This window comes from Dasypus novemcinctus, chromosome 7 (genome assembly GCF_030445035.2).
Source record: "Dasypus novemcinctus isolate mDasNov1 chromosome 7, mDasNov1.1.hap2, whole genome shotgun sequence".
Taxonomy (NCBI): Eukaryota; Metazoa; Chordata; class Mammalia; order Cingulata; family Dasypodidae; genus Dasypus; species Dasypus novemcinctus.
In genome coordinates, this window is record NC_080679.1 from 90,582,786 (window position 1) to 90,591,270 (window position 8,485).

At 41.8% G+C, this 8,485-nt stretch overlaps 1 pseudogene; it reads right to left on the reverse strand.

The window, feature by feature from the left end:
• Window positions 1-4,256: 4,256 nt before the first annotated feature.
• Window positions 4,257-4,795, reverse strand: LOC101426020 (intraflagellar transport protein 22 homolog; annotated as a pseudogene).
• Between the last annotated feature and the right edge of the window lie 3,690 nt (window positions 4,796-8,485).

Genomic DNA, 8,485 nt, shown 5'->3' on the forward strand with positions numbered 1-8,485 from the left:
ACCCGAAACATTCAGTAAAGATCAGAAGAAATAGATCAAAGTGTTTGGTGTAATGGGCTTCTTGTTTGACAGGGGACCCAGATGTAGTGGGTGAACGGACATCTGACCTGGGTGTATCTTTTCTGATAGAAATGTGCATGTTTCAGCTCTTAGCAGGGAAGACAGGATAGGAAGAGGAAGGAGAGATGAGTGAATTCAAGAGACCATAACTTCTGGAGAGGTGAAATTGACAAAATGAGAAAAATACAGGGGAAGGAAAAAAAGGGTTGGAATTCCAGAGAGAAATTTAGCAGAGAGCTTTAACCAGATTCCAACTCAAGTAACAGACACCGGATGACAAAGGATGGTGAGAAAAGACAGGTGACACAAATGTCCCTGCATCACTGAAACTTAAAATGCTCACACCAAGAATTCTAGAGAATCATGGTTACAAGGCTAAGCTGAACAAACACTGTGATTTTCTGTGGACAAATCACAGCAATATTGTTGAAGACTATACCACTGAATAGCCACAAGCTGTTTTCCTCCATCTGCTTTTTTTTTTTTTTTTTTTTTTAAAGATTTATTTATTTATTTAATTTCCCCCCCTCCCCTGGTTGTCTGTTCTTGGTGTCTGTTTGCTGCGTCTTGTTTCTTTGTCCGCTTCTGTTGTCGTCAGCGGCACGGGAAGTGTGGGCGGCGCCATTCCTGGGCAGGCTGCACTTTCTTTTCGCGCTGGGCGGCTTTCCTCACGGGCGCACTCCTTGCGCGTGGGCTCCCTCACACGGGGGACACCCTTGCGTGGCACGGCACTCCTTGTGCGCATCAGCGCTGCGCATGGCCAGCTCCACACGGGTCAAGGAGGCCCGGGGTTTGAACCGCAGACCTCCCATATGGTAGACGGACGCCCTAACCACTGGGCCAAAGTCCGTTTCCCTCCATCTGCTTTTATTTTTCTTTCTTCAGTTATGCCAAGTAGATTGACCAGGTGGATTTGTGAGGTGGGAAAAGACAAGTGACCAGATAGATTTGTGAGTTGGGAAAAGGCAAGATTGTGTCTTTTCTTCTATTCCTACTTCTATTTACTTCCAACTACTACCCAATCTCCAGAGCACAGGCCCAACATTTAAAAAAATAAACATCGTTTTTAATGTCAAAAACCTTCAGAAAAACCACAGTAGCAGTTGTTTCACTGATTAAAAACATATCGTGTCAAAAATATTGCTAATATGAAATGCTTGAATTTGATATTTATATTAATGTGTCAGCATTTAAATAGAATTGAAAAAAGAGTAACTTAAGTATTTGTTAAGATTAGGTAGGTTGTCACAGAGATCTAAAAAATTGACTTAATTAGAAATTTTTTTCTGTATCACATAAAAAAGTCTGATGTGTAGGTTTCTCAGACACTAGCTACACAGGCTACTTTCAGCTTTGGACTTCACAGTAACCGGTCTGTGGTTTTTGTCCTTATGTTCTACCCAATATTTCTGCATTCCAAGCAGAAGAATTGAAGAAGGAGGTAAAGAGGAAGTGAAGGGCACATGTCTCAGTTGTCTTTTAAGGAAATTTCTGGAAGCTGTGGTGTAACATTTCCTTTTATATCCCATTGGCCAGACCATAGTCACATGGCCATATCTAGCTGCAAGGGTGACTGGGAAATGAATTCTTTATTCTTGGCTGCCTTGTGCTCAGATAAAACATGGGCATTTTATTTTATTTAAAAAAACTTTTTTTAAAGATTTATTTATTTATTTCTCTCCCCTTCCCCCGCCACCCTGGTTGTCTGTTCTCTGTGTCTTTTTGCTGCGTCTTCTTTGTCCGCTTCTGTTGTTGCCAGCGGCACAGGAATCTGTGTTTCTTTTTGTTGCATCATCTTGCTGTGTCAGCTCTCCGTGTGTGCGGCACCATTCCTGGGCAGGCTGCACTTTCTTTCGCGCTGGGTGGCTCTCCTTACGGGGCGCACTCCTTGCACTTGGGGCTCCCGGGGGACACCCCTGCGTGGCAGGGCACTCCTTGCATACATCAGCACTGCGCATGGGCCAGCTCCACATGGGTCAAGGAGGCCCGAGGTTTGAACCATGGACCTCCCAAAAACATGGGCATTTTAGAAGGGCAAATGTATATTGGTAAAACTAACACTTTCTGTCCCCAAATGTGTGTGATTTGTCCACAATCATGTAGCTAGCGAAGTCAGGATTAAATAGAACTGGGTTCTATTGCTTGTTCTGTTGCCTATGTCTGGAATCTTTTTTTTTTTTTTTTAGGTATCTGGGCCAGGGGTTGAACCCACGGCCTTGTATATGGTAAGTCAGCACTCACTCACTAAGCCACATCGGCTTCCCTGAGTTGGTTTTATTGTTTGTTTTGCTTGTTGTTTGTTTTTGTTCTTTCAGGCAGCACCAGGAACCAAACCTGGGACATCCCATGTCAGAGGCAGGTGCTTGACTCCTTGAACCACATCTGCACCCCATGGAATCATTTTTATTCTAGCTTCTTGTCTACTGAATAGCTACACGTATCTCTATTATGGACATACACCTCTCTGGTGACTTAGATTTTCCTAAATTGCCATTTACTATTATATGCATGATATTCTGATGTGTATGATATGTGTGAGACTTCTTTTTAAAAAATTTAATGTATTTTCATTTTACTTCAGATTGGCTATATTAAAAATGACAAATATAAAAACTGTGAATGAAAAATAATTCCTAAGATAATTAAAACAAACTTGTATGTATGGTAAGCTATAAATTCACCATATTTGATTATTCTGAACATTAAATATTTTTAGCATTTCTACAAATAAGTTTTCATGACAATGTAACATCGTTTTACATGTATCATATGAAATATTGTTTAAGAAGAATGAAATCCCCGAGATCCTAAAATTTTTTTACAAGTTGCCTATGTACTTTATCTTCCAATTTGATTTGGTGTCCAGGCATCAAGGCTATACCTAAATAAACATAAAATTTCAGAGAGGTTAAATGCTAATATTTTTCAAAAATATCCTAAGTGAACAGGTAAAGCTTCCTCCTTTTAGGTTTATAATGAAAATATTATAGCATTTCTTGCTATTGTAATAGTGATAATATTTAAAAAGTAGTCACCTGGCATATTCTTGATTCTCCTGGAAATCGTGTTCTTCCAGGAAACTGAGTTGAGAATGAATTGTTCTGCCATGGGCCATTTGAGGAAAGGGCAAAGTGATCCTGCCTTAGAGACACAGCCTGCACCTGGGCCTGGGTGGAGGCCACAGCCGACTCTCAGACGTGCAGGGCCACGCCAGCCACAGAGGGCCAAGTCAGATTTGGGACCACTGCTTCTGGAATGTGTGGAGAGAATTGGCCAAGAGCATTGCCAGTCTTGGACTTCAGCGGGAACTGGCCAGAAGGGTGGCCAGGGACATCTCTGCAGAGGTCAGGGAAGAGCCAGAGGATCTGTTCTTGGACCAATGAGCTGATCTGTCCTAACAAGGACAGGTATATTTTCCTGACATCCTGATACCATCTTAAGGAGCGGTAAAGAAGGCGGGATTGTAACTTGAATTAACAAAATATATATCCCAATGAGATGATCTAATTGGAAAGACTTTTAAATTGCAAGATACCTTCATTTGGCCTGGATCAGTACCCTTGCTTCACTCATTATCTGGGGAGTTGGGGTTGGGGTGCAGAGATGTGAGATTTAGACCAGTTATAGAAAATAATCTATAATTTTTGCACATCCAGGATGAAGTACTTACTTTTTACTTTACTTCACTATTATTTAGAAAAATAGAATGGCAATTCTGAGGGTAAGGATTTTTGTCTGTCTGTTTTGTCCATGCTATATATCTTCAGCCTCTAGAACAGTCCCTGGCACAAAGTTGATGCTCAAAAAGTTGGTATTTGTGGAGTGTACCACAGAATGAAAATCCGATTCAAAATAATACAAATGGATTAGACTACCACTGTACTGTAATTACCACTGGGCTGTGGTAATTACAATTCCACGATTTTTATAACTTGATATATGTGAAGAGGGAGGAAAAAACCCTCAATTTTTCAGCTCTGTAGAAAGGTCTGGTGCAAAGGAATCAGAATTCAATACCAGGATTTTCTCAACTGAACTAAAGAGAGGGAATAGATGGCATGAGTCAAATATCTCCCTACAGATTAAAAAATTTCTGCCCCAGAGGGAAGAAAACATAGCTGGCTACGATTTCAGATCTGTTTGGGGGAACAGACTGACTTCATCTGGGCTGTGGAAGAGTCCTGGATGAAGGCTGTTTAGGTAATAATTGACATCTCTTGGTCTCTGCTCTTGGGTATAGAGTTGACTATGCTTTTCAAATTCTTTATGAATTCCATCCAGACCTCTTCAGGGTCATCTTCAAGATTCGAGTGTACCAGCTTCAGCTTGTTCAAGGGTGCTGATAAAGACAGATTTCCTTTATCATCCCCAGAACCCGGTTTGTGATGTGCAATTAATAGACTCTGCTTACCCTGTAAAAGCTACTGCTGAACAAAGCAGGAGTTACCACCTATTGATTTCCTTCAGGCGGTTGGGATGTCAGGGCTGAAGATGACAGCCATTCCATGAGAGTCCTTCTGTAGGACTGGCCAGCAAGCCTCCAGCTTTGGACCACTGCCACAACCCCACAGCTCAAAATCACACCCTGAGCCTTTGCTGTTGCTGGTAGCAGGTGGGTTTTCAAATTCCAGGAGCCTCATTCCTTGGCCTGGTTGTATTCGATGATGTCAGAAGATTCTGTCAGAAAGTTGGCCAAAATGGTTTTTCCACTTTTGCAGGTCCCCACAAAGAGCATCGCCATCCACGTGGAAGCCAAGCAGAGCCCACCCAAGTGCAGGTGTGTGTGCGACTTCTTGTCACACCTTCTAACACAGAGCAGAATATTCTCAGTTCACAATAGATGAGGGATTTGAGGCTTAGGGTGGGTCCTTGGGTGTCTAAGAAATTACAGAAGGTAACAGACAAGACTTGGTTGCAGCTCATTGAGGAATTCACAAGATAATCAGGAGAAGCTGCATTTGGCCGAGATTGAGATAAGACCCTTGGGGATATGTAAGAGTGTGAAATATGTGAGTAATAAAGGAAGATTAGTGCTTGGGTCATCTCTTGTGTAATATACTTTCAGAAGGTAAAAAAATATATTGATTATTACTATGTTGTTGCTGAACACAGCTCAAGAATAAAGACAGGAGTTTTATCATTTAAACAGGGCAAATAACCATGGCTTCTAATTTCCTCTTTCTTTTCCTCTGTGAACTATTATGAGCTAGAAGGTAAAATTGGGGCATCTACGATTGCAGCAAGTTGACACTAACTCTGCTTAACACTATCTTTGAAGTCCAAAGAGGACTATTTAAAACCATATAACTTTTTCAGTCCCTCATTTTAAATCACAAGAGAGAGGATTTACATAGAATATTACCATATATGGTTCGTCCTTCTGTATTTTGAAAATTATTAAAATACAAGAAAGTATTATTAATACATAAACTTGTACACCTCTCTTCAGGGACAAGAAGGAGCCAGTTGTGAACTCTCTTGGCTGGTCGACCACTTCCAACATGATGAAGCAAGGGAAGCAGTCAGGCTTTAAACAGGGAAGTGGAATTACTATGAGTATTATGGAGCAAGGGCTTCATCATACAACTGTGTGAGAAACTGGAGAAGTAAGGGTTCTAATGGAGGAGTTGTAGGATCCTAGGAAAGTGTCTCATCTGCTTCCTTGAAGAGCTGGATGGCTGGGCAGTTGGGACTTGCAAAGTAACCTGGGAAGCTAGATATACCCACCTGCCAGAGCCAGACCAAGAAAGGTTCTGGGTGAACATTTTTGTCACTGCATAGCTATTGCTTCTGAAAGTCTGTAGTCAAGCATCTGATGATGGGCCTTGGGACACTGTTGATCAGTAGCATTGGCAGATGGAAAGAGCTGGACGTAGCAGGAGAAGTAAGGACTAGCAGGAACCTGCTGGCACCTCTGAGTCTGTCACCTCATCTAACCACTGCCACTTTCAGAGGATAATGGCTACTGCTTCACTGCGGCCTTCCAAATCTTGCACACATTTCTTTTTGGCCAACTCTATCTTAGAACCATAGAGAGAAGGGAATTCCAGAAGATGTCATTCCGGCTAAGCCAAGTTGACTCAGTACACATTCCTACTATAAAATATTTCAGGGAAAGGAAAGCATAGTTTGTGTATTAAAATTATTCTAATGAGTCCCTTGTCCACCAGTTTCATATGTTTACAAGTACAAAAATGAAAAAGTCATAGGTAATTAACCAGTTACAAAGTATCACATGATGTTCACATTTTATGAGTCTGGGACAGCTATAAAATTTTGCCCTTACAATTCCCATTATGGATGTGGTTTTTGTCTCCAGGGGCTACCGGGGGAGAAATGTTCAGAAGAATTAGTTGAAAACACTGAATGCTTTTCTGGGTTGATAGACTATCAAGAACAGAGGGGCTGTCCTCTGTGGACCACAAAGATTCCCGCCATTTTAAAAGGCAACTTATCTCAGAAACAATCCCACTAATAGTTTCACACTTTGTGCTTATTAATGCTCATTACAGATTATTCCCCTTAGCTCCATTAAGCTTTACTCTCAGCTGTTTTCTGGCACATTAACAACATGGCAGACCACTGAAGGAAGGCTGGTCACAGACTTAATGCTATTCAAAAAATAATTGGGCCAGTGAATTGGGTGGAGCAGGCACTCATTCAAATCAGAAGCTTCCAGTGGGAAGTGGAATCCCATGTGAGGACAGCCCTGTCCTCTCTACAGACAGAGGCCTCAGAGGAGCATAATGGAAAGAGCCTCCAGAGAAGGGGTGTCTTTGGTCTTGATTTTCAAGAAATTCACATTATATGGGAGAGCATACTGCAGAGTCTCAGTTTAGACACTATCTCTTCCATCCCAGGCTGAGACCAGGTAGAGCAGCACGAAGAGGTAGGTGCCCCTGCTTCCACATGCTTCCTTTGGTTGTGCCCAGGGCCAAACCATGGGGGGGCACCACTTCCTCCCTGTTGCCTCTACTTCTGATCTCTTTTGCCTTTTAGACACTTCTTGCCCTGATACTAGTTGTCCTCAAGAAGACTTTGTTTGCTCAGTCACTCAGTGTTTGCTCTGTAGGCCAGCTTTCATTGGTCAATGCTTTATGCTTCAGGCTTTCCATTTTCTCTTTCCCCATAGAAATGTACCAGTCCAGTGTCCCTTTGAGATCTTCCATCAGCTAATGTCACAATAGCTGCAAATGGATCCAAAGAGACTCAGTCAGCAAGAGCCTCTTACGTGATAGCAATTTTGGTGCCTGGGCAGTCTGATGGAAAGATAATTTGGACAACCCTTTGGCAATATCCACTGCCTGTTCCACCTACATATAGGGTAAATCACAGACATAAACATCTGTTGGCTAATTATTAATGTGATTAATAGTTACTGATTACTAAATTCATGCTAAGTGCTTTTCATCTAATAGGTGCTTAATAAATGCTGGTCAGCTGTAGTAGTCTTTAAGTAGTCTTTGCCCAAAAAGTTTACTCTCTAAATTATAGAGACAGGTGGGCCACCAATATTCCAGGAAAGGGTGAGCAGTAGTTCAAAGGAAGAAGAGCAATTATGGATGGCAAGGCTGTGTGTGTGACCAGGCAGGAAGAAGTCATAGCCAGGACATCTGAGGCTCTGAGCCAGGGTTGTCAGCAGACTTGAATCATGGCAAGATTTGGAAAAAGAAGTGAATTGCTATTGGGGTCTATCTTGGAAAAGTGTGGGGAAGGCCAGAAAAAAACAAGACATAGGCCAATTGTCTGGCCTCATCCAGTGCCTAGAAGGGTTCCAGATCATTCATGCACCACATCCTCTTCTAGAGGGTCTTGAATCTCTCAAATTCCTTTCACAAAACCTGTCTTTTCATAACCTAGGAGCCGTAGGACTCTCTTCCTGCAGTGTTTACTAACTGTCGAGTATATTTGGTAATTGACATGTGCCTCTTAGAATTGAATAAAACCCCCTTTCTGACGAAACTATCGGTTGAGAGCAGGGACTGAGTCTTGGTACTGTAGTGGCAACTCAGGGTCCCTGCACACAGTAGGAAGCCAAAAATGGTGGTTGCTGATGGTGCTTGGTTAATTGCAAGTAAACTTAGAGTGAGGAGATTTTGGAATGAATCCTGGGTTTTTTGATTGGTCACCTCTAACTTTGGGCTGCACAAAACTTCTCTGGGTCTCAGTTTCCTCATTTGTAAGGTAAAGATTTGAAAATCCTGCCTACCTCACAGGATTTTTGGTAAGGTCAAATCAGATAGTGTTTTTAAAGATGTTTGGCCAACTCTAAAACAGTGTAGAGATGTAAGCTGCATATATGTATGTTTACAACTAGATGGAGAAATTACTTTTTTATTTACCAAAATTATCTTTAGAGTGAGTACATGTTTGGAAAGAATTTTCTGATAAGCCTGCTTGGGAAGAAACTGAGATTCCAAGACCC